Source organism: Uranotaenia lowii, chromosome 2, assembly GCF_029784155.1.
Source record: "Uranotaenia lowii strain MFRU-FL chromosome 2, ASM2978415v1, whole genome shotgun sequence".
Lineage (NCBI taxonomy): Eukaryota > Metazoa > Arthropoda > Insecta > Diptera > Culicidae > Uranotaenia > Uranotaenia lowii.
In genome coordinates, this window is record NC_073692.1 from 383674166 (window position 1) to 383700079 (window position 25914).

Here is a 25914-nt window from a genome sequence, read left to right on the forward strand (position 1 = left end):
ATTTGGCATGAGACCTTATACTAGGCCTAGGATCAATTTAAGCCTACAGCGCATAACTTTTTCAAATGTCGGGTCATTTAGGGCACTCTAGCCTACATGTATCAAAAAACAAAAAAAAAACTGAATTCAAGTCAATTTACTATCTCTTATTCAAAGCAGGATTCAGATTTTTCGTAGATATTCTGATATCAGAGATGAAACGCTTCAAAACATTACTGTTAAAAAAAATGTAAAATTCAAAGTATTTTTTTCAACCACTGGACGAACCTGATGAGCTTTTGATCTGAATCTTAATTAATTTAACAATTTTGTTGAATACCACAACAAAGATTGCTTAGCTTATATGGATACCCCATATGATTCAAAATCAGCTCTACGCACACTTAGCATTCCACAATGACGTATATCCATCGTAAATGATATTAAAATCTAATGAAATACGATTTAGCTACGATATGTTGGATAAAGGCGTATTAAGTACGACCGATGCGAAATGAAATCTCATAACCATCGCATAAGATTTCTTAAGACGCATTTTATTCGTACATTAGTTACTGCCGTTTCGAAATCGTAAAAGACTTTAGATAAATTTGTAAAGAATGCAATCACTTTATGCATAGTATAGAATGTCATATTTAGAGAAGACAAAGCAATACCATGTCTTTCCGATTTAGCTACAGAAATCTTAACAAGTATAATTATAATCGTATAAAAATAAGTCACTTTACCCACTATATAAATTTATATAAAGCGGTCGAATCAGATTCGAGTATTAACTGATACTTAGCATTCGTCCACATCACCAGTCAAAACTTCATCGTATTAGGCGAACGTTAAATGAAAAGTGTGTTCGAAATGCTGTAGTTTTGTGATCTTGCCTGTAAATTAACAGCGGTCGAAATGAAAATGGTAAGTTTGGTGAAAATAAAACTGGGCAGAAATCAAAATGACAATTTTATTTCTTAAACAGGTATATTAATGATTAACCGGCCCGGACTAAAAACTAACCAAGGGAGGTAAGGTAAAAAGGTAATATTTTACAGTGTAAATTTTTAAAAGTTTTTTTTTTTTTAATAAAAATCGATTTAAATCAAGAGGAATTTGTATTTATTTATCGAATCGAATTTCAATCTCAATAATACGCATAACATGCAACATATTTAAAGTGGTTCGCCAAATCGTTTATTGGTACAAATCGTACAAGACTACATCATATCTAGCATAAAGTGTCGCTTGAACAGCCGATCGAATATGACATTACTTCATATCGTACAAGAGTACAACACACCTCCTGTAGAATGTGGCTTAAGTTATCAATCGATGTCTAAATTGCTGAACATCGCATAAGACTGCAACACACCTCGAAAAAAGGGCAACTTAAATCGCTAATCGATCGTCAGATTGCTTCAAGTCGCACAAGTCTAGAACACCCATCGCATAAGGTGTGGTTGGAACTGTCAATAATCTCATCACATAAATGTATATGAATCGAATCGTTTAATGTAATATAGGACATGCCGCCAATGCGACATAAAGTACCAAAGTAAGTCAAACATCTTATTGCGATCGTAAATGATGTTGTCGTATTCGTAAATCAGAAAATGGCGCAACATTGTACGTATATCGCCTCCACTTTTGGTAGGTATGAGCTTTTTTCTAACGTCATATACGATGATTGATGTTGACGTAGATGTACGTATGGATATCTTTTGATAAACCTACCAAATTGTTGGTTGGGGTGTTAACGATGTCATTTGTCGTTGAATGTCTAGCGAAGTACCTACAGAGTAAACTGTATGAATACCCAAGCAAACAAAAGTTACGTTCTGACTTAAAGATGGAACTCCAAAGTTCACATTTGGCTTAACAAATGTTTTACGGGAGCTTCAGGTGACTCATGTAACGTTAAAGTTACTCAGGAACTTCCATCGTTTTTTGACAGATTAAAATATCGATAACGGAACTTCTAAGCGCTTTTAAAGAAACTTCTTTCAAGAAGGTCGGTTGCGTTCGCTAGGCACTTTCTAACGAACCTTTAAGATACTTCTAGGTGTTTTAAGCGACTTGGAAATATATTTGTCAATTTTATGTCATGGTAAGTGTTTTGTTCATATCAGTTTGTATGTTTATTTTTTCAGTTCTGATATTTACGAAGGAATTCGTGCGTAGAAGGTTCAAAATATTCCCTTAGAGGCTGGATAGCATTCTCTTCAGCCATTGAAATTAACTTTAAAGTCTACTTAAAATCTTGAATTTTGGGCTGATTAGCATCCTCTTCAAACAGAAACCAGAGCTGATTAAGCTTCTATGAACCTTTATTAAGGGAATTCAGGTAAAAATGCCGGTCTGCAATGTAACGATTGCGTATACATTGCAGACCGGCATTTTTGTGACAAATGTATCAATTTAAAATTCGTGCAATAAAAACTCGGATAGATCCTAAAAGTTACAATTTTTAAGTTTAGTCCCGACTGATGTTTTAAATTCCTGTTGAGCCGTTTTCCGACTATTTTCATGGTTGATTTTCATGTCGTTCTCAACCTATTTTCAGGTCGTATTTTTTATTATAATACGCAAAGATTAATTGCTAAAGAAATTAGAAGGAGCTACCTAAAATTCCAGATCCCTTTTTTATATGAGTATCTGTTAAAAACTTTCTAAAACTTCGAATGATTCTGACTTCAAGCAAAGATGACATTTTTGGCTTTCGATTCGATCTGTGGGTGTAAAGTAAACCTTGCTCAAAATGGGTAAAACTGTGTCTCTTGGTTGGCTTATAGTGGAGAAATTATCCTCAAAAATGCAACACTCTCTTCAATGTACCGTATGGCACAACTTTAAATTCATCTGTGTGTCATCCCGTCGGCATAGATTTTCAACTTAATTAAAAACTTTTTATCAGGATCACAACACAGGCAGAAGGCAGACAAACAGACGGTGTATCGTAACTTTATTATGCACCAACTTTTCAGGTTTTCATCTCATCCCAAACCAATGAAACACCTTTTCCACTCTTGCACTCGCTTATTCTTAGACGAAGTTTTCTTTATTTTAAGACGTTCTCTTTAAGAAGCATGTCAATTAAAGCTCTACTTTTTAAAGTTTCTTATGCAAATATTTTACTAAGCTATTCAAATACAAACAGGATAACAACGAACAATGCTGTTATTATTATTTAAAATTTTTTGCTACAGATGACCCAACGCAATGGGTTATATTTCCATCCACCCTCCCGGGAGCATTCGGTAGTCGTCCATAAAAGCGTTAGCATTTGCATACATACAGACATATATGAAGTTTATATTTCTTTTTTTCTCAAAACCACAACACTCCATTCACTGACCGTCTGACCGAGAAATGGAATGTGTAGCAGAGGAGCATCATTATTGGATTGCTCTGGGAATGGAATGTCACCAAAGCACTATAGCCGGGCAAGGATGATCCGTTGCTCCATCCTGCTTTATAAGATGGAAGCACTATTCCAACTGCATATAAGCTAATTATGTGAATCATAAAGCTAGCCTTGTAGATCCAAAAAAGTTTTCCTTCGGAATGTAATTAAAACTGCACAGCACGTTAAATAACGGTTCATCGCTTAAACACTGCTGCGAACAAAGAGTGACGCCAGGAAAGGGGTTGAAGATTTACCGGGAAACTTCTCTGAAGTATTATTCGATATACAACTTACTCGAGAGTAGCTGCTACCAGGCTGATGGCTCCTGCAGCTGGAGATGATAAGCCAAAAAAAAATGTCGGTATTTTCATGAAGCTTATGACGAAATAAGTTACTCGAAATTATTTACCAAATGAAAACCCCCATGAGAGGTGAGGTTGGTGAGTGAATTTTGTGGAATTTTCCTGTGCAGTTTGGCAGTATGCAGCCAACACCAGAATGGTTGATCTCGCTTTACGTTTGACGTCATTCACTATGTTTGCGCCTTTGAACGACGATGTTATGCACTGCTTTAGACACTTTTTTGAAGCTCAACCGAGCTACGGAAGCACAACCGAAGCAAAAAGTTTTCCTGGAACTTTGAAATTTCAAACAGCACTTGAAATGGTTTTGGAAAAGTGTGAAAAGCTAAAATGGTACCTAGAAGATGTCTATGGTTTGCCAGTAAAGTACCTTGGATGGTGGGACTTTGGCTTTGACTTAGCACTTTACCTGGAAAGAGAGGAAGAAAAAAAACCGAAATTAGAACACTTGTGGTTAAGTAACATTAAAATATTCATAGAATTCTAAATCAGCTCAGGGTGATAAATTTGAATGCATAAGTATGAAAAACAAGTTAAAATTTGAGGATTTAAAACTTAAATCACGAATCCTAAATTTTTATCATAAGTAAAAAAAAATCTGAACCAATTGAGGAATCAAAAAAGAAACAAGAGATGAAAAGTTTTAAGAGGAAACAAAAATAACAATTAGAAAAGGAAAAGCGATGACGGAAAAACAAAGGAAGAGGGATGAGTTATAGAAATTAAGTATAAGAGATATAGAGAAAAGAAAATTTGAAGGAAGATGAACATAGGAAGTGTCACAGAGAAAAATAGGAGATAAAAGACGAGAAAGTTTCAGTAGGAACAGCAAGACTGGACAAGAGAAGAATGAGAGGAAGATTTAATAGGGACGGGAATTCGGGTATTTCAGATGTGATGAGTAACTATTTAACTAATAAACATTTTCCAGAGTTACGATAATGAGAGGTGAGAATGAAGATAAAATAAAAAATTATAGCTAAACGCATGAAAAAGTGGAGTTGAGAGAGTTAAGTGATGGCTCTATACAAGAGTTAAAAGTAAACGAAAGAAAACGGAAATTAAAAGCGAAAGAGATGAAATTAAAGAGAAGGAGAAAGATGAAAGTTTAATGGTGATAAAAATCAACAGAGTGAAGCAAGAATTAGAACTAGGAATAGGAAGAGCAAAGGGATGAAACTTTACAATAGAAGAGAGTTTAGACAGAGTAGTTAAAATACGAAACAAGTTTAGAAATAAGAGTTTATAGCGAACTTGAAAGGGAATGAGAGAGGGCGAATAAACTTTAAGATTTGAGATGTGGCCGTCTTTTTAAACCATTCCACTTAAATGAACCGAAAACTTATAAAGGAATAAATAGAAATAAGAAAACAGACGGATTTCGCCCCAACTTGACACACTATCTGGCATGACCATCCCAGAATTGAATGAAACTTTGTGTGTTTATAGTCCTCATGTAGTTAGGCACATTGCATACTGAAATTTCCCAAAAAAGATCTAGACCATGGGTGGCCAAACCATAGCCCGCGGGCCACATGTGGCCCGCGGCTGTCGTTTTGTAGCCCGCGAAACTTTTTCCAAAATGACTACATTTAAATCTTAGATCTTTAGATTGTGTACCATTTCGAGATGAAGTTTATCAAAATCTGTATCAATTTTTAAAGAATTCGAAACAAAAGTTGGAGAAAAACCTGTATACATTTAATTTTCCTATATTTGACACATGAACATACCTTCGAATAACAGATGTGTATTGCGATGAATTTTACTTATTTGATTGTTTCTTACCATTATTCTAAAAGCGAAAAGAGTTCCTAATTTAAGTTTGTCAGATTGCCTGGTTTTATCAGAGTTTGTTTCAAAATTAACATTAATGGTATTTTTGAAGCCTAGAAAACGATTCAAAATCTGCTGTTGAGTGTAGTTTTTGATGAGTAATTCTCGTTATATTTGTCCGGCCCGGATACGTGCTGAAAATATTCTGGCAATCTCATCAAAAAATGGATGCATGACACTAGTTTGAATATTGACTGGTTTTTAAAAGCTTCACGGAAAGAATAATATGATATTAAAAAAAAAAAACTTCTAAATAATTCAGTATGATGCTATATCAAAACCATACCAAATATCAAAGCACATTTATTTACGAATTAAACAATCAATTTGCCAAATTGTAGTATTTGAAGCATTTTAGGGCCAAAAATTTACTACATTTGTCACGAAAATTTTTGTGTAAATATCAAAGGAGAAAGCTACATTTTTTGACAATTTGGGCAAGATGTCTTCAGATTGAACCAATTTAAAATTTGCTGATTTTTGCAGACGGTAGCATTCAACAGTTTTTGCAGCTTATTTATAATTTTTCAAATATATTTACACTACTAACTGTTATAATTTTTTTCTCTTGAAAATGATGTGCCATGCCATAATATCTGTTGAAAATACAAAGTTCTGTAGATTTCAAATAAATTTTTTTTACGGAAAAATCTTGTATGAAAGATAAAATATAAATTTTTAAATCAGCAAAATACCATGCGTTTTGATGTAGCGAAAATAAACATATTTTGTAATCTTATGGAAAATTTAAGGAAGCTTGTCACAAACCCGTCAAATTTTAAAATTATCATCATATCGATGATTCGCAAAAGTTCAAAACCACTGAAAACCTTTGTTATTATTATTCTGTTAAAACAATTTTTTAATTTTATTATGTTTAAAATTTGTCGTCACGATCAAAATTATATCCAAAATTACTTTTTTTAAATTGTTTTTAAACCATGATTATTAACTTTTGCAAATTGTTGAAAAAAAATAAAAACCCTGCTCTCAAAACCCTAAATAAAAAAATGGTCCAGATCTCCTCTGTTTTTAACATGTTTTGGTTTAAAATTATCATTTTTTTTAAGTATATCGCCATTTTTGTCAAGCAAGATATATTTCATGTCAAGCAAATCTTGAGAGTCTCGGAGTTTAGTGAGAAGTTCCAATGATAAAGAAGTTAGTTCATCTCGAATATATTTGAAGATCTAACATTTATGTAGAAGAAGGTTCAAAAGCTGTGAAATCGAATTTTAAAAAAAATGTAAGACCATTAACGAAATTAAATGTGCTCTGGGATTCCCATACTATCAGACATTTCTGCAAAAAATTAACCCAACAGAAATTCAAAACTTGAATTCAAAACTAAAATATTGGACATAACTTTTGCTCCATACACATCTATATTCAATTCGGTCTGGATGAACGCATATGCTACTATAGTCATAAAATGATTCTAATTTAGTAATGATTTGGTCTAAAAACGAGCTCTCAATAATTTTTCCAAATTATTTTTCAAATCAATCCAAGTAAATAGAAACAGTAGAAACCTGAACCTGAAACCTGAAAACAAATATTATTTTATTATATCATCATTTAAAACCAGTTATTCATTTATTCGCTACGAATTATCAAAAAAAAAAAAAATAGTGATGTGGCCCGCCAACCCATGCCACCTCCAAAATTTGGCCCGCCTGTTAAAATGTTGGCCACCCATGATCTAGACTAACATTTGAAAAGAGTCAAACTTTTCAGGCCAATATTTCATGAAAATTGTTAGCTCTAAAAATACAATTCTTACACAAATGTGATCTATGGGAGAGTTTTAGAAAAATGATTGAATTTTTAGAAAAAAAGATTTACAATTTTTTTCAATCCTACACTGAGAATAATGAATTTCAAAAACTAAAACTCAATTTCTCAAAAATGTCAACTCAGAAATTGATGATTTTTTTTTTCTAAGACAGGTAGTAAATGCGTACAAGTCGTACAAACATTGCAAGTTTTTCTAACGAAAATTTTTCAATGATTTTTTTTTTTTGAAAACCATGTAATTTATTTTTTTAGTGCAGATTTCCAAGCTTGAATTTAAAAACTGCTTCGTTGAATTGATTGTACTGATTTCAGTACATTCAGTACAGATTATAATAATTGAAGGTAAAAGTAAGTGAAAATCCTACTCTGAAAAACAGGAAACTAAAAACTTAGTCGATTTAAAAAAAATCTAAAATTCGTTGAATTTGCTGCTAAAAGGTATTCTAATTCTGAAGATGACCCTGAAACGTGTGATTAATTTGATAAAGCAACAAAATGAAATAAATGCATGCATAGATTTTTAATATTATTATTATTGTGATTATTGGAAATAAAAACGTTTATTATTATTATTATTTTTTTTCTATACAAACAAACAGATAAACTCAAATATAACACAAATAAACAAATAAACTCAAAGCATTTTTATTGAGATTTAGTCAAACCCTCCATAGAGGTCGATCAAACGGAGAACAATCAAAATATTTGTTTTCGTTTTTCATAAAAAAACACATAAAAGTTTTTGTTCGAAAAAAATGTTTCCCTTAAGAAGAGTGCTCACTTCGCGATGTTCAGAAGAGTTGTTGACCACATTATTCCCCACCACCATTGAAAATTCATCGAATTCTAAGAAAGTTTTTTTTAAATCGACTTTAAGTTTCTAGTTAGCATTTTTTTCGGTGTTGAATGCTCACTTACTTTTATCATTAATTATTATAATCGAAGCTTATGATTTCTTCGAAATCAGTACAATCAATTCAACGAAGCAGTTTTTGAATTGAAGGTTGGGAATCTACACTGAAAAAATAAATTACTTAAAATTATAATAATAATAAGTTTTTATTAGAAAAACTTTTTTCCCTTAAATATGCACTAGTGGCAATGTATGGAAGAATTGTCAGTATTATTATTACCCGGCTTAGGAAAAAAAACATCAATTCTGAGATGGCATTTTTTCGGGATATTCAGTTCTAGTTTTTGAAATGCAAATGCATATTTTTCTCAGTGTAAAATAAAATCTTCATGGTCACAAAGTTTCATTGAATTTTGAGGGGGCCATGCCAACTTCGTGTCGATTTGAAAGAAACGATAGATGAATGTTAAGTGAAAAGTGAGTTGAAATTAGCTTGATTGACTCTCGGAAATCTTCTAGAACGGAGTACATGAAATTATGAAAATCGAAAAAAATATTTGATACACACTGTTTTAAAAATGCATGCAATGTCATAAAGATCTCGGGATAATTCAGAAAAAAAATTTGATAAAAAATCGGCTATCTGGATTTTTATAAGCGACTAAGAGGATTTTTTTTTATTATTGTAGAAACTTGCCACAACCTACATGTAGTAAATTTTAAGATTATTAGGTAATTTTTATTTGTTAGTTTATTTTCAAGAATGATCTTTAACAATTTTTTTCCCTTTAGCTATGTATAACAAGATTTTTTAAATCGAAAATCATATAGAAGTTCGAACAAAAAATTGCCACCTAAAATCTTATACCCCTAAAGAAGAGGTCGCAAAATTTTAATGCCAGTCGGAGCTAACTATGTGCCGAAAATGCGCTGAATCTGCATTACACCAAAGATGATATGTTTGCTTTCCCGTCACTGGCATAAAGAGTCGAGCTCTCGGTCAAAATAAGGCAGGACCACAACATACAAACATTCAAGCGGAACAAAAAGGAATATTTTAAGGGATTTTCATCTTATTGGATAATTCATCCCATAAACAAGAGATAAAAAATTGTCGTCGGCGAGAATCGAACTCACAACAATTTTCTACCTTCATCTTGCCCATCCGACAGTTTAACCAGTGTACCACCTGAGACAGATGGAGAACGAGAGTTAGTTGTCATAGTAGACTGAGTCGATTTGGGGTCATTTTTGAATTTCTTAAACCCTGAGGTCAAAAAAACTTTGTTTTGGTCCAAAATTCGTCAATAATTTTTTGCTGAAATTTTAAGTAACGTTTGCATGAGCAAATGAGAACTTATAGGTTTGTATGGGAAAATTGAATATTTTGTACTGAAAAATCAACATAATTTTTGTTTCTTCTGTGGAACTGAGACAGCTGATGGTTTTTGGGCCAATTTATAAACTTCCTAAAGGAAATTTTCAGCTGAACAACTTTGTCGAAGATTGTACTGCGTATATTATAAGGCAAAAAAGTTAATAGGTGTTTAACAGGGGTATTTCTTTTCGCATTGATCAAAAATAAATTCAGTTGACATCACTGCTAAAGCCTCGCGAGGTATTGCATGAAAAATAGTCTTGCAATACCTCGCTAGGCATCCAGCAGTGATGTCAATTGATTTTATTATTTTTCAATGCCAAAAGACATACCCCCGTTCAACACCAAATAACTTTTTTGTCTAATAAAATACGAAGTTACAGTCTTCGACGAAGTTGTTCAGCGGAAAATTTACTTTCGAAAATTCATAAATTGGCACAAAAACCATAAGCAGGCTCGGTACACAGAAGAAACAAAAATGAGGTTGATTTTCCAGTAAAAAGTACTCTATTTTCCCATACAAACCTAAAAGTTCAAATTTACTCATGTAAACGTTACTCAAAAAATCTGCAAAAAATCATGAATGAGTTTTGGACCAAAACGAAGCTTTTTAGATCCCAGGATATGAAAAAATCAAAAATGACCCCTAATCGCCTCAGTCTATGTCAGAGTCTAGAAAAAATAGCACTTACCTACCAAAGTGGAGGCAATAAACAAACGTATTTTCATCTTCTGGCTTGAGCGATAAGAATTACACAAATTAAACGATATTCAACGCCTTATTCGAACATCCTGAAAGTATGCGAAAGAGCGCAAGTTTTGCTCTCACGGCGATCAAACCGTTGCCAGCGACAATATTTGCTGCTTCTCTCATTGGACAATTTTTCCAAACGATCTAGCTTGTTTTTAAGCAATCTGATTGCACTGCTTATCACAGAGTGAATAACAAGGTTGTTTTCTCACTTGAATCCTAAGCGGGAGAACAATTTGCAAACATGTCAGTCTTTTTATTATATCCGATTTATAACGACTTTAAGTAACTATTTTTACGATCGTCGTAAGGTACGTAACGTATTAGGTAAGAATTGCGATTCAAATTAACATTGTGAACGATTTGAACCATCTTTTCTAAAGCGATTTCATGTTTGCACGATGGTACACTATGCAATGCAGAGTATGTTTCTGAGAGTTTATAATGGACGAACTTTGAAAATTAAGAAGAGATCGTCAGATGATAACTGAGAAAGGATAAAATATGGGAATGTATGGAGAGAAGATTTTACAATTTAGAAAAGTCTACAAGAGTAAAAAAAACAAAAAAGATAGAAAGAGAAATATACTTAAAGAGACGAAGGGATTTTAACTCTAAGAGGATACAATAAAAGCAAAAAAATGGACGAAATATGAAATAAAACAGATTTCTAACTGTGATACATGAGGAAAAAAAAGGGAACATCCACTACAAATTAGTCTCACAGACGGTGAAAAACGAGAGTTACTAAAAAAGGAGATATAACGTTCAAGAGTTAGAATAAATATTAGTAACAATAAAATGAGAAACGAGAGCCTTGAGAGAAAAATGTAACGAGAGATGGGAGTTTTCAAATGAAGAAAAACTGAAAATTTATTAAGGATATGAACGAAGGTTGAAGTATTATAGGAGATGAAAACTAAAAGAAGATAAGGAGAACGAGTACAAAAAAAGAGAGCTAAAGAGAAAAAATGTGAGATGAAGGATAAGAGGAATAAGCTAAGGAAGCTAATAGGAAACAAGAGATGAGGTTAAAAAAAATATCTAGAGTATTCTATAGAAGAATGAAAGATAAGCTGAACAAAACGAGAGATTCAAGTGTATAGAACACATTTGAGAGATCAAATTGAGACATCAAATGGCAATGCCGATTTATGAAAGTAAACAAATGAAAAAATGGAGAAGAACGAGTGATGAAAGTACAACGATGACAGATGAGAGTGAAGAGAGTAACAAAAATAAAAGTTAAGAAAAACGGAAAATCATGAGAATGAAATAAAAAAGTAACGCCGCAATAGAACACCCTGATCTCAATGATAATTCACTACAATCTAAGTTAAATAATCTATTTTATTGCCAACTAATTGAATAATAGAACCGTGCCCACAAATGCTATTTACATCGATGATAAACAATGCAAACATTAATTAACCATATTTGTCATTCATTTCCCACGCAGCCAGGATGATATTTGCGAAACATTCTGACTAATAGTGCCAATAATGCCGGGGCCCAGGAAACAGGATGCTCGATTCACAATGCTTTACGGTTCCGACCGAAACTACCCTTCCCTCTCTCTGGGAAAAACCGAATCACGAAACTCATTTGTCGCGCCACATTTCCCCAATCATTCATCCGTCTTGTTCGTCCATCCACCGTGATTCGAGAAGGTGAGCTCTCGAAACAACCACAGGTCTATATAGATTTATGCTTGAAGGTACAACTCTAGATTTTCCGACGTCGCCGTCTGAACCGGGCGAGGCGTCTTTCTCTACATAGACATCCCCAACAGACCGGGAAACCGGTCTGCTCCGTCGATTATGTTCGAAAGGAAAACGTGTGTTTCCCGGCATTTTCCGTCTGCCCGGTTTGGGGTAGCTGCTGAGGGTAGCGTTCCGTTTTCCGAAGCCCGCACCACGAGGCGATATTTACTATTTAGTTGTTGGTGCAGTTTCCACATGATGGTAAACTAGAGGGTAGCAGCATTGCCACCGGACTAAATAAGTAAGACCGGTACACTATATCTACCCCGGTTAGTTGTCAGGGAGCCGTCATCGGGTTATAAAACGTCGATTTCGGATAACCCTTCGCCATATCTTTCTCGGTAGACGTGAGGTTTGGCATGAAATTTCCAGGCACCGAACGAAAGTCATATGCTAACAATTGAACGGGTAATAAATTCATCTTTTTTGGTGGAGATTATTTATGACCCTTGGGAGCGTCAGGTGGGGTAAGAATAAGCATAACGGAAATGATCCTTCTGCCACGCTTCCGGAAAATATTCAAATATTTCTATTCTGCCTTGAATATTTTTCCGATATAAATTGTCAAATTTAGTTATCTTCCTTTAACACATAAGTAAAATGCCAAAGTAGATACTAAATTAGAAAAGACTTGAATTCAAAACTTTTCAAACTATAAATTGTGTAAAAAGATATTAGCAAATTCTAATCACTATCCTATGGAAGTGGAACCTTATCAGTGGTGGAACAGCTAACGGAAATGGCTTTGAAGATAATCAATTCCTTTAAAAATTTTCAGATGAAAAAATATTCAAAAAAAAAATGGTTCGTTTAGTCAATTCTACATTAGTGCCATCGCACTTTTTTCGACTTTGGACGTGAATTTAACATACTTTTTGTAGCAAATAATATGTTCGTTTAAATATATATTTCCCGAAAATTTGAAATTTTCTATCGATTCATTTATAACGGGTGTAACTAAAATTTTGGAATTTTTTCGAGGCCCCAATACTCAAACATAAACGAGCTCAGAGAAAAATGAGAGTGTGTTTGTCAGTTATGCTCAAAATGCCGTCGAAATAAGAAGCGTTTCGCAAGCGAGTTGTACAGTTCTACAAACTGCACACAAATCTCGGCAAAAAGTATACAGTACAACAATTTAAAAGTGAAAATGTGGCGACTTTCACTGTTTACCATATCCTAAAATCCCCAACATCTACTCGCAACCAAGGTAGTGGCAGACCAGCGAAAATCGTGGACGCAAAAGTACTTCGATCTCTTTCTCGTGCTTTCAACAACAAGGATTCACTGATCCAACGGGATGCCGTCAAAAAGTTCAATTGTCCAGTACATTGGCAAAATATTTAACTGCCAAATTACAGAAAGTGAAATTGTCAAGTAAAATTTTTTGTTTGTACATTCTCAAGCAGGAGTGTAACTTTTATATGAAATTCATTGATTTTCCCAGCAAACATTTATGAAGGTATAACCCAGGAACAACAGAATTATTCAAACAAATATACCAGATGAAAATATTGTATTAAACTAACCAAAATAGCGTATAGCTACAAAAGTGGAGGCGATATATCTACAATGACAAGATTCCAACGATTCAATTTTCCCATAAAAAGCAAAATAAACGATTTTAAGTTATTAGAATAGAACGAAAAAAAAATCCTCGACCGAGATTCGAACTTCAGTCATCCGAGTTCGCTGTCCGATATCTTACCACTATGCCAACTCATCAGTTGATATGATCCACGCTATAGCTCTATAGGTGGTTAAAAAATCACTCAATATTTACGATGATTATTAAAAATGTCTTAATAATTGATTTGGATTATCGTTTCTATTACGATTTTATGTTTATTTGCGGTATATAATCTCAGAGAAAGAATATACAAGGATTTAAAAAAAATATGAAGGTAAGGTAAAATTCACCTAGAAAAATGTAAGCTAAACTCGTAGCAAGGTGAAGTTAACCTCAATTTAGGTAAACTTCACCTCGAGGTTCAATTCATCGAGGAAACAACAATTTAGACACGGAAAATAATAAAAAAAATTACGTAAAAGAGTGTCTTCAAAAGCGCTTGCTGCCTTTCCTGAAAAAAACATGACTTGTATATGCTGTTTTGGCCAGATTTGGTATCCTGCAATTACGGGAAATGTCATGGAGTTGTATGCCGATAACAACATTCAGGTTGTGCCCAAGCATAAGATCCCTCCCAACACACTAGAACTTCGTTCAATCGAAAAATATTGGGCGAAAGTTAAGCAAAACGTTAAGTAGACCCAAAAAAATGAAAGCAGCGAGAAGCAGTGCAAAGCAAACTGTCGTTCTGCGACTAAGAATGTGGATATGGTGGCTGTACAAAATCTGATGGCAGGCGTCAAACGAAAGGCAATTTGGATTTGGGCAATTTGGACTAGGTCGACCGGAATCTTAACAGAGAATTTTTTTCGTCTTCTATATAAATTGAACTTAAAAAAGAAAAAAAAATTGATATTTTTAATAAACAAATAATCGATTTACATGCAATTTAGTTTGACCACTTTTTGATCCGAACACCTTTTATTATAAAAAGGCACAAGTTATACAGTGAGCGAAATAAGAATAGCACCACTATGTGTTTTGCTTGTTAAAATATGAATGATTGAAAATTACGAAAATTTTCTTCCACAGTTTGTTCTACGACTTGAAACTGGAAAAAAAGTATGGTTTACTGAAAAAAATCAAAGTTATTGATTTCCAACCTGTTTTTTTCTGATTAAAAATTAATCTCGAATGTTTGTTTCATCATTTCATGTCATTTTAATGAAGAAAGTTAAGAATTTGATAAAGAATTACAGCTCAAATATCTCATTCTTTAACGCCAGAGGAGCGTCTCTTAAAACCCCCATTTTAAAACCTTTGAAAACCTTTGGAATTCTGGAAAACTCCTAAAATGCAGTTATCTATTCAAATAACTCGTAGAAGCATTATTATTCACTTTTACACAGAATTTTTTTAAAAATAATCTTGTTTTTGTAAGAAAAACTCAAGTGGTTCTATTCTTATTTCGCACCCCTTTTTCACATTTTTGGTCCTCGACGCCAATTGCTACGTCCAAAAAAAGTAAACTTATGCTTGATTTATTCGTTAAGCAATTCAGAACAAACTGTGGAAGAAAATTTTCGTAATTTTCAATCATTCATATTTTAACAAGCAAAACACATAGTGGTGCTATTCTTATTTCGCTCACTGTAGTAAATACGGATCTTCATGATAAGAACCTCGAGCACTGATATTTAATAGTTTATATTCTAACATTTCGAATTCGTAAATTTCTTTTTTTATTTCTAGTAGTCAAAGTATTGAGAAATTTTCAGCCGCTATTTTCAATAGCTCAGTAAAACAGTTCTTACTCGTCATATTCTGAAATGACTGATTTAAAACAAATTATTAAGAAGAGCTTTATTTACACGTTAGCTTTCAGATTTACACCCAAATAAGAGGTTGCAAAATTTCAATGCTAAATTTTGGGTGTATTAGTGTTACACGAAAACAACTTACATTTTTCTATGTTTAAAAAGGTTGCATATTAGATTAAAGGCATAAGATTTAGGAGGCTATCTAGTAGATATCTCTCTCTTTAGCAACCGGCCTTTGCGTAATGGATAGTGTTCAAGTTTTACAAGCTGATGGTAAAAAAATCGAATCCCGGTCATAGTACTGTTTCTATGAGTGGGTGATTTGAATATCATTGATCTATTTTGACTAAACTTTGAGTAACTCCAATGCTAGAATGGGAAAAAAATATTGATAAATATTAATATCATGAAATTTGTACAACTGAGGTGGAAAATATGCTTGATGTTAAAATATATCCAAAAACCAGGGGTGAAATTATGAATAATATTCGATTCGAGATATTCGTTTCGAGTTTTAAATTGAATCGAATTAGAATCGGTATAACGTATCTCGTTCGAGTTCTAAATTTTAACATACTAGATTTCGAGTAAATCGGGTAGTAGATCATCTCGAAACGTTCCATTCGAGTCGAGCTCGTTCAAGATCGGTAATGCCAAGGTCGGTCGGATCGAACGAAACTCGAATGTTTCGAGTTCCATAATCCCGCCCCAGCTTCTGTCGAAATTCCACGACTCTATCCTCTATGCTCTGAACTCAAAGTACAATCGAACTAAAGGATACAAATCTCCATCTAAATTTGAGCTATCTCTATGCCAAAAGTGAGAACAAATGTGTAGGGGAGAGTGGGGTATCGTGGGCCATGGGGAAACGTGGGCCACTTCTAATATCTCAGATGTGTGTTGAGATAAAAATCTCAAACCAATTGTCATTGTCGTCGCTTTGCGTGAGCATATGTTCCTATATGTTGTTGACTGAAATACGCATCATATGCTTCTTTTATTTATCAAGCTAAAAAAAGTTAGAAAAATTTGCTTACATAATTAAAAAAACACCCGCTAATTTCATCGAGGGGGAACCTAAAGTGTATAACAAAAATATGCTCATACGCTTATGATCTTAGTTTTGTCATGATCTTTCACATGGAAAAGGAATTTTTGATGAAACATCAATAAGTCACACAAACGCAACCAATTTGCAAATCATACCTTGTGGGGAATCGTGGGCCACACATCTTGATTCACCTATATTTTAATGATTTTATACACATTCAGAACTTAAAATACGTTTTACCTATCTGTAATGTTTTCGTATGCCAAATGAAGAGTTATGAAAAATATTTTGTCCATCCCATATAAGAAATTTTGCCAAAACGATTGCGAGCCAGGTTTTGGAATCTATGCGATCATACACAGCTCTCTTTTTTATTTCATCATCTGAAATTGCTTAAAAATAACGAAATGAATTAGGAAATCAAAGTTTTGGGTCAACTCATAAACTTTGCATCTTATTTGGTCAATTTGGGTTTGGTGGCCCACGATTCCACACCATTTTTCAAAATCCAAAAAATATTGCTTTTTTTCAAAAAGTCAAATTTGGGCAAAATAACTTTTTAAATTTTTTTAAAAAATACCTTATGATACCTTGAAAATATAGAAAACCATACCATTTTTTATAATCATTTTATCTTTTATAATAAAGAAGTTATGGAACAACGAAAAAAAGTGGCCCATGATTCCCCACTCTCCCATACTATTTACTACAAACAGTCACTTCAAAATAACAATTGGCGTAGACAGAGTAGCCAGCAAGTTTCCGTTTCCAAATTCCCGGCTTTTACCGGTTTTGACGATCGAGATTTTATGATCTTTTCAGTTTTAAAATACACAAATGAATATGATTATCAAGGTTTTATTTAACAAAAATAACACATTCTTGTGTGTAGAAGTGTGACTTTAAATTTTTAGTTATTCAAACTTCAAATTCATAGGTTATTCAAATAACGATGATGTTTGTTGGGATTTATACAGTAAATAAAAAACTACTTTTTAACAATTAAGAGATATGAGAGATAAGTTTCTCGAACTTCGCCACTAGTCAATAATTTGATTTTTCATGTTTGGACACATTTTTTTATAATTTTTTAAATCAAATATTTTAATTAGAATTTATTTTGTGATGTTGTATTACAAAAATAAAAAGTTAAAGAATGGTTATTATAAAAATATGTACAAGATAATGTGATTTTTGATTAATTGTACCTTTCATAACCCCAATTCAAAACAGGCAAAAATAGGTGAATTCACAAAAGCAAAATTCTCAAAATATTTTGGAACTGAAACAGCACTAAAATGTATGCTCTGAGCTTAAAAATCTCTATTTTTCAGGAAATTCCCGACCTTTTCCTACATTTTCGCCATGGAATTTAGATCCCGATTTGAAACCACTTTTGAGATTAAAAAAAAATGTATAATGATATGAATGAACTTTAGAATTCAATAGGTTTATTTATTAAAATAATAATCCATAACAAATGTCCCGGTTTTGATTTGAAATTCCCGGTTTTCACGGTTCGCTGACCACCCTGCGCAGAGTCCTTCTCTATCGCATAAAAAATTGTCCATTGCCACTTCATACATGTGAACAAATATTCAAAAGAAGGCAGGAAATACAAGATTTGTCAGTAAAGTAATAAAATACATGTTTCCAACATGCTCAGGCACAGCAATTGCCAAAACAGGCAGCTGATGCAAAGAGATAGGATTGCTGAAAGATGAGTTCGATTCTCGCCGAACATCCGCCTGTTTTTGCTTTAACTCGAGTATTCCTATGTAGTAATAATGGGTTTGTTCGAGAAAAGCCTATAATATTTAGAATAATGATCTACAAAAAGGGCAACCTTTTCTTTGAGTGTACCAAATCTTAAGGTAAAATTGAAATGTCAAAAGATGCTTTCTTGGTATTCGATTTATTATGTGTGTGTAGGAAACCCGACTTGACTTAAAGTCGGCAAATCAGGGTGACCAGCGGATGTCCATAATCAAATTCCCGGTTTTCTTGGTGAAGATTTTAATCTTTTTTTCCGGTTTCAACATACCCAGATAAATACTACAAAATTTGTCTATACCGTAGAAAAGACATTTTACAAATTTTTAAGGTGAAAGTGAATTAAACGATTTTAAATTTCAATATTTTATTCTAATTTCAATTGTTACAAAGGTTTACAAAATTTACCCTTTCTGAAGTGTCAAGAATTTAAGAGCTGATTTCTATTTGAGGCGTTGATTCCAAGCAATCAACCTTTTTTGTCAGCTCAAGAGTTGATTGAGATTCTAAAGATCTTTGAAAAAGGGTCTACATTTATTTAAAAAATGTGTATCTAAACTTTTTTCTAGAAAAACTGAAAAACATTAGTAGAATCTCAAAATTTTTGATTTGTTATCATATCAATTTTATCGAAAATCGTGAGTTGTGTTGACTTCAGAGTAATATCATTTTTCATTTCGTTTTTTACCGATTCAGTAAATCACGGAAATTTCGAAGACTTTAAAAAAAATTTACGCCAAAAAATTATTACGTTTTATGAGATCTACATCGAGAAAACATATAAATTCTAGAGGGCTACAAAAGTTGATGGAAATCGTTATCGATTTTCATATAAGGCCCTGCAAAAATCACAAAATATAATTTAAAATATGAAGAATCAATTGCCGTTATAAACTCAAAATCAAACATATTTGCCCTTTTACCCTTTTGGCTCTGAAGGCCTAATATAGGTTTATAACCTCATCAATTAACAATGTTGAATTTACTTAGAACTGATGAGGTTTAGGGCTTCCAAACGACATATCAATTAAAATAGAAATGATTGAGAAATTTCGAATTCAAGACCAAAAATGTCCAAAACCAGCATTACGAATTAGGAATCTAAAATGCTGTTCACCTATGTAATTTGAAAATATGATTATTATTTTTGATTTCTATTCTCGGTTAATTTTAGTTGCATAAATTCATTTGTTTTTCAAAACTTAAAATTTCCATAGAAATTTCAAAACAGACTCTAATTTTGAAGCTGTACATTTGTTCGAAAACTTGCATTTCAATCTTAATCTAGGATTGTAAATTTGAAATTTCAGTCTGATTTCTGAATAAGAAATGTTAATCTGAAACCTGAATTCTAAATATAAATTCTTCATCTGTATTTTGAGTCCAATTTCTGTATGAATAATAGAAATTTTAAACGGATCTCTTAATTTTGAAAATCCAAATCGAAAATAATCCAAATTTTGAAATTCTAGATTCAATCTTGAATGTTAATTCCGTGTGATACTTTATCGGCAAACAGTCTAATAAATAGCAAAAATGACCTTTTATTATTAAATAAATAGTCGTTTAGTTCGACTGCAAGCCGAAAAAGTATCTCACAGAATCCATTAAAAGTCGACAAATCACATATGAATATTATTTCAGAATCTGATATTTGAATTTTCAATTTGAGTTCAAATTCTGTTTTTAATTTTATTGTTTGAAACACGTTTTCTAAAGAAGGAATCTTATGGCTAGTTATTTCTAACATTTGAAGGAAAAGCTCAATTGGTGAACAAATCCAAATGTAACTCCATGTCTTATTTTATCTCAACAGAACAAAATTGACAAAATTATATATAAAGCTTCTGAAAAAATTCTCTCAATGAACTTTTCCCATTTAGTAAGTATATTAAGAGGAAAAATAATTTTATTTGTAGACAGTTTTTCCCGGTTTTGATATTTCGAATTCCCGGTTATTTCCCGGTTTTCCCGGTGCTATTCTCAATTCCCGGTTTTTTCCCGGTTATCCCGGTTTTCCCGGTTTTCGCTGGCCACCCTCAAATGCATGTCATGACAAAAGATGAAAAGGCAAATAAGATATTGAAAGAATTAAAATCAGTTTAAAAATTAAATTTTATAACTGGATTCAGTACACAAAATGTCCACTACCCAAATCGGATTTTCTAATATACACTTACGTTCAACTTCACAAACACTTTGAATTAATAAGAGTGGATGATCCTCAACCCCAGCGTATATCTTAATAATGAATTCAATATAAGGCCAGGCTGCCCAACTTATGAAACAAATGGTGTTTCAATGCTTACGTTATATTACGATATTCTTGCAACAGACATACGAGTTCGAAACCACAAAGAGCGATGTCATTCTAGTCAGTCCTGTATGTATCCTGTTAGTATCTGGCATCAGCTGCCGTACTATCACAAAGTTTCGCAAATTTTAATAAAATTGCTCTGATCCAGCCACCCAGTCGGTGACCGCGGGCATTCGACTTTATACTTTTCATTCGATGAAACGAGTTGAAGCTGGCATTAAAAGCATCCATCCACAGCAAGTGCTGACCCCGTTCAACAGAAATCCTCATAGCTATCCAGAGTAATTGAATCCATTCTATTGCACTCTATAAAATGGAGAAATTCCCAATTTATGGGCGGGCACTATCGGTGTGGTGCGTAATTTATATTTCTCGGTAAAGTGTAACAACCGTACGACAGGCGATGAACTCTGTCAGACACAGTCGATTAGATTCCGTCTTCTTATCTGTAGATTCCGGCCCGCCGTCACTGCGAAAGCAAACCTGGAAATAGCAAACATTGGAGGGCATACGCTGCCTGGCATGGCATACAATGGTAAACAAATAAATCTTCACTCGTCCTGGATGTCACACACGTTACAATGTTTCCGAGCGAAGGCAGCTTCCATGTTTTCCTCCTGTACAATTTCCGTCTAAGGATCAGGTTTTTTTCAAAAAAAAAAAAAAACCATCAACGAAATAGCCTTCTCAAATTTTACGTTCAATAAAATAAATCCCCTCGAAATATTTCGACAAACGTTTCAAAGCTACGTAATCTCTTGTCAACTCCGGTGAGATGTGGCAATAACAATCAAATCCGGACTGAATAAACTCGGCACTGCGGGGCAAGATATATTTATGTATATTGCTTCACTGACAGACAGGATCTGCCGGCCGTCAGTCACTCCATTTCTCGCCAGCCCTGCTACCATCATGAATCGTCTCTAGAGCTCTTCTGGAAGGCAAAAGCATAATAATTTCCCAGCTCTGTACGCAACATTTTTCCAACGAAACTGTCAGTATGATGTGATGGAAGTTCCATGGAAGGATTCAATGGAATCGGAAGATACATATAAAATTTCTCTCAAGCGGTAACCGGAATGTGATCGAATAAATAGGTTAAAGTGATTAGGATTGAGCTTGAGATTCCTCCACTTAATCGGTAAAAAATGAAACAGGTTAACCCCTCAATTGATCTGAGAATTCAAGAATAAACATGCATCATTCTTGTTCTTATGATATTTATATAACGTCTGAAGCGATTAATATTGGTTTATATGAAAATGTCTCATCGAAACCACGAACTTCAACGAGCTCGTAATCAGAAAAGACAGATTTTAAAACAAAAGTTCAGATGCATGGATTTAATTTTAAAATCAATTCTTGGGTTCAATGTAAAAAAAACCTAAAAAAGGACCAAAGGGAGGTCATTTTCAAGCTAAAAATGCAGAATCCACAACTTTTGACATATTTCATACGTTTCCAATTACTAATTCCTTCATGAAGTGTTTATATTTATTAAGTTTCTCTCTACACATTTTTCCCGATATTGTAGTACATATTCATAATTTTACAATTTATTTATAAGAATTCAATCTTCTTTGTAATAATTTTTATACTTAAAAGTTATTTTACTTTCTAATATTTAATTATTTTGCTCTAAAATTGTAAAACTTTCTTCTACCTTTAATGTTCAATGATTTAATGTAATTTACTGCGAGACTGAACTTTTCTTCTGTCTTGTTTGGTTTCTTAATTTATTTTGTATAATTTGGGTTTTTTCATGGGTTTTTAATAGTTTTGCGATTCGTTAAATTCAGATTATTGCATTAACTTAACACTAAGCGTACATCTTCCGATGATATGATGGCTAGCATCTTACAAATGCTTAAACTACCAACCCACGGAAAGTGTACCTACTATGTATGCCGTGACCGGGATTGGATCCCATGGCCGTTGCCTTAGAAAATTTGAAAGCTATCCTCTACGCCACGGACTACGATTTTAGGCCTTTGGAGCCAAAGTGCATACATTTCTAGAAAACACGCTTTTAAGTTTTTATAGTTGGCAATTTCCCATGTATTTTTAGAAAATTTATATTTACCTTTCGCACGTAAAAATATTACGAAAACAAATCTAAGAATTTGAAAAAAAAATCATCATTTCTCGTGTGAGCTTTCATTATCGTTTCATTATTATTTCTTTATTATTGATGTTTTAAACTGTTTTTTATTTTGTTTTAATTGGTTCTTTATTACTATTTTGTTTGAATTGTTTTTTTATTTGGTGTTTAAATGGTTTTTATTTAACTATTTCATATTTCTAATCACTCAATTTTTTTAATTTCATTTATTTTGTTTTAGAATGTTTCCTTATTTTGTTTAAAATTGTGCTTTTTTCATTTCTTTTTATTTGTTTTAAATTTCTTTTTTTATTTTGAATATTTTTTGTGCTATAAATTGTTTTTCATTTTATTTAAAACAATTTTTTATTCAATATTTTCATGTTTCTTTTTTTAAATTTGTTTTATTTAGATTTTTACTATTTACTCATTTGATTTTTTTAAAAGTTTATTCGGTCTACTAATTACCATATTTTCTGTTTGAATTTGCTTTCTATTTTGTTTTTAATTGATTATTTTTAATTCAATTTTAAAATATTTTTATCTTATTTTAAGTTGTTTTTATCTTGAAATATGTTTTTTTTGTTTTAATTTATTTTTTATTATTATTGTATTTTAAATTGTTTTTAGTTATGTTTTTATTTGTTTATTTTATTTGGGTTTAAACTATTTTTTTTGTTTTTTCATATCTTTTTAAGTTTTTTTTTTATTCAGTTTTTATTTCGGTTTAAGTTTCCAAAATTTAATAATTTTATTTTTTTATTATTTATTCAGTCAGCCATTTGCCAATTTGTATTTCGTTTTTATTTCCCAATTTTTTTTTATTGTTTATGTTATTAATTGTTTTTCTATTTTGTTTCAAATTGTGTTTTTTTTTTAATTTTAGTAAATTGTTTTTATAATGTTTTAGGTTGTTTTTATCTTGAATTATGTGTTTTTGTCGTAATTTGTTTTCTTTATTATAATTTTGTTAAAAATTGTTTTTCATAACGTATTTCAATGTTTTTTTTTATTTTTTCACATACCTGTTTTTTTTCAATTTTTTTTATTTTCGATATTTTTTATATGTTTTAAATTGTTTCAATTTTACCTTTAATTTTTTTTGTGCTTTAAGTTGTGTTTTATTTATATTAAAACAAATTTTTGTTTTATTTTTTCATGTTTCTGTTTGAAGTCAATTTTATAATTTAGATTTCATTTGTACCATTTACACATTTTTGATTATTTTTTTTAATTATTCAGTCTACCAATTTCCATATTTTTTGTTTTAATTTGTTTTTTAATTATTTTTTTATTTTGGAAATTGTTTTTTTTTTTATCAAGTTTTTGTGTTTTAATTTTTTTTTATCTTGTTTTAAATTGATTTTTTTTATTCTATTTTAAATTATTTTCATCTTGTTATAAGTTTTTTTTTTTATCTTGATTTATATGTTCTGTTTTTTGTTTTTAGCTTATTTTTATTATTATTTTGTTTTAAATTGTTTTGAGTTTTGTTTTAAATTGTTTTTTTAAATTATGTTTTCAATTGTTTTTTTTTAATATTTTTTTATTGTTTTATATGATTTTCAAGTATTTTATTTCATTTTATTTTTTTTGATAAAGTTTCCATTTTTTTTTTCAATTCATTCAGTCAGTACTTTTGCCAATTTTTATTTGTTTTTTTTAATTCATTTTTTATTATTTTTTATGTTTTAAATTGTTTTTTTTTTCTATTTTGTTTCAAATTGTTTTTTTTTATTATTTAAGTAAATTGTTTTTATCTTGTTTGAAGTTGTTTTTATCTTGAATTAAAAGATTTTGTCACAGTTTGTTTTTCATTATTATTATTTTGTTTAAAATTGTTTTTTATTTCGTTTTTAAATGTTTTTTCATATTTCTGTTTTTTATGTATTTATTATATGTTTTGATTTGCTTTTATTTAATTTCGTTTTTTTTTTTTGTGTTTCAAATTGTTTTTTATTTTATTTAAAACTGTTTGTTTTTATTTTTTCATATTTCTGTTTTTTATTTAGATTTAATTTTTAGTTTTTTTTTGTAATTTATTCAGTCTGTATATTGCCATACTTTTTGTTTTAATTTGTTTTTTATTTATTTTCATATGTTTTGAATTGTTTAAATTTTTTTTTTTTTTTTTTTTTTTTTTTTTTTTGTAGCGGCCCACCACACTCCCCCACACCAAAAGGCTCAATTGAGCCCCCTGGTAATGGACGCTACTGTTCTCAGCATGTCTGGCAGCAATGAATAATAAAAGTTAACGCGAGCAAATTTTAATCATGCTGAGAACACAAAATTGTTTAATGTCGTGCGAGGAAATGTATTATTTAACTAAATTGACAACAATATGAATCTCAATGGAAAATAATTTCCTTTGAAGAGATTCATTATACTATATTTACTATTACACTAATTATATTTACTAATTTTATCAAGTTATGTTCAATAATTTAATAAGATAAAAATACAAACTACAATTTTTTAAAGAATAATAATATTAGAAATTAACGCTACAAATATGCAAAAGGTAAGCAAAACAAAGACTGGTTGATGATCGACTGTTTTAATGGTTCAATTTTTCTTTCAAAAGCTGTATCACTTTGGTTTTGAACATGGAACGATTGGTTATGTTTTTAATATCAGTTGGTAAGGTGTTGTATTTAGTAGGTCCAATAAACGAAATTCTTTTTTGCCCTAATGATGTTGTGGATCGGCTTCGTTGCAAGAAATCTGACTGGCGAGTGTTATGAGTTCGCAACCCCGTAGTAAAATGGAGGTTTTGAATATTTTCAGTTGAGTGTAGATTATCATAGATATATATAACAGTTTGCAAATTATTTTTATCTTGTTTTTAGTTGATTTTATCTCTTTTATGATCTAATTTATTTTTTATTATTACTTTGTTTTAAATTGTTTTTTGTTTTGTTTAAAATTGTTTTTTTATTTTGTTTTAAACCGTTTTCTTTTCATATTTTTGATTGTTGTTCAATTTTTTTTTCATTTATTTTTTTTTTCGATCAAGGTTTTCGTTTTTTTTTATTTTTAATTTTTTTTTTAATTATTTAGTCAGTAATTTGCCATTTTTGTTTTGTTTTTTTTTTATTAATTTTTTAAATAATTTTTATGTTTGAAATTGTTTTTTTCTATTTTGTAT

General features: G+C 31.4%; 1 protein-coding gene across 4 annotated transcripts in view; it reads right to left on the minus strand.

The window, feature by feature from the left end:
- LOC129748346 (growth factor receptor-bound protein 2) overlaps positions 1–25914 on the minus strand; it is a 120806-nt gene that overhangs the window by 26327 nt on the left and 68565 nt on the right. The window lies entirely within an intron of this gene.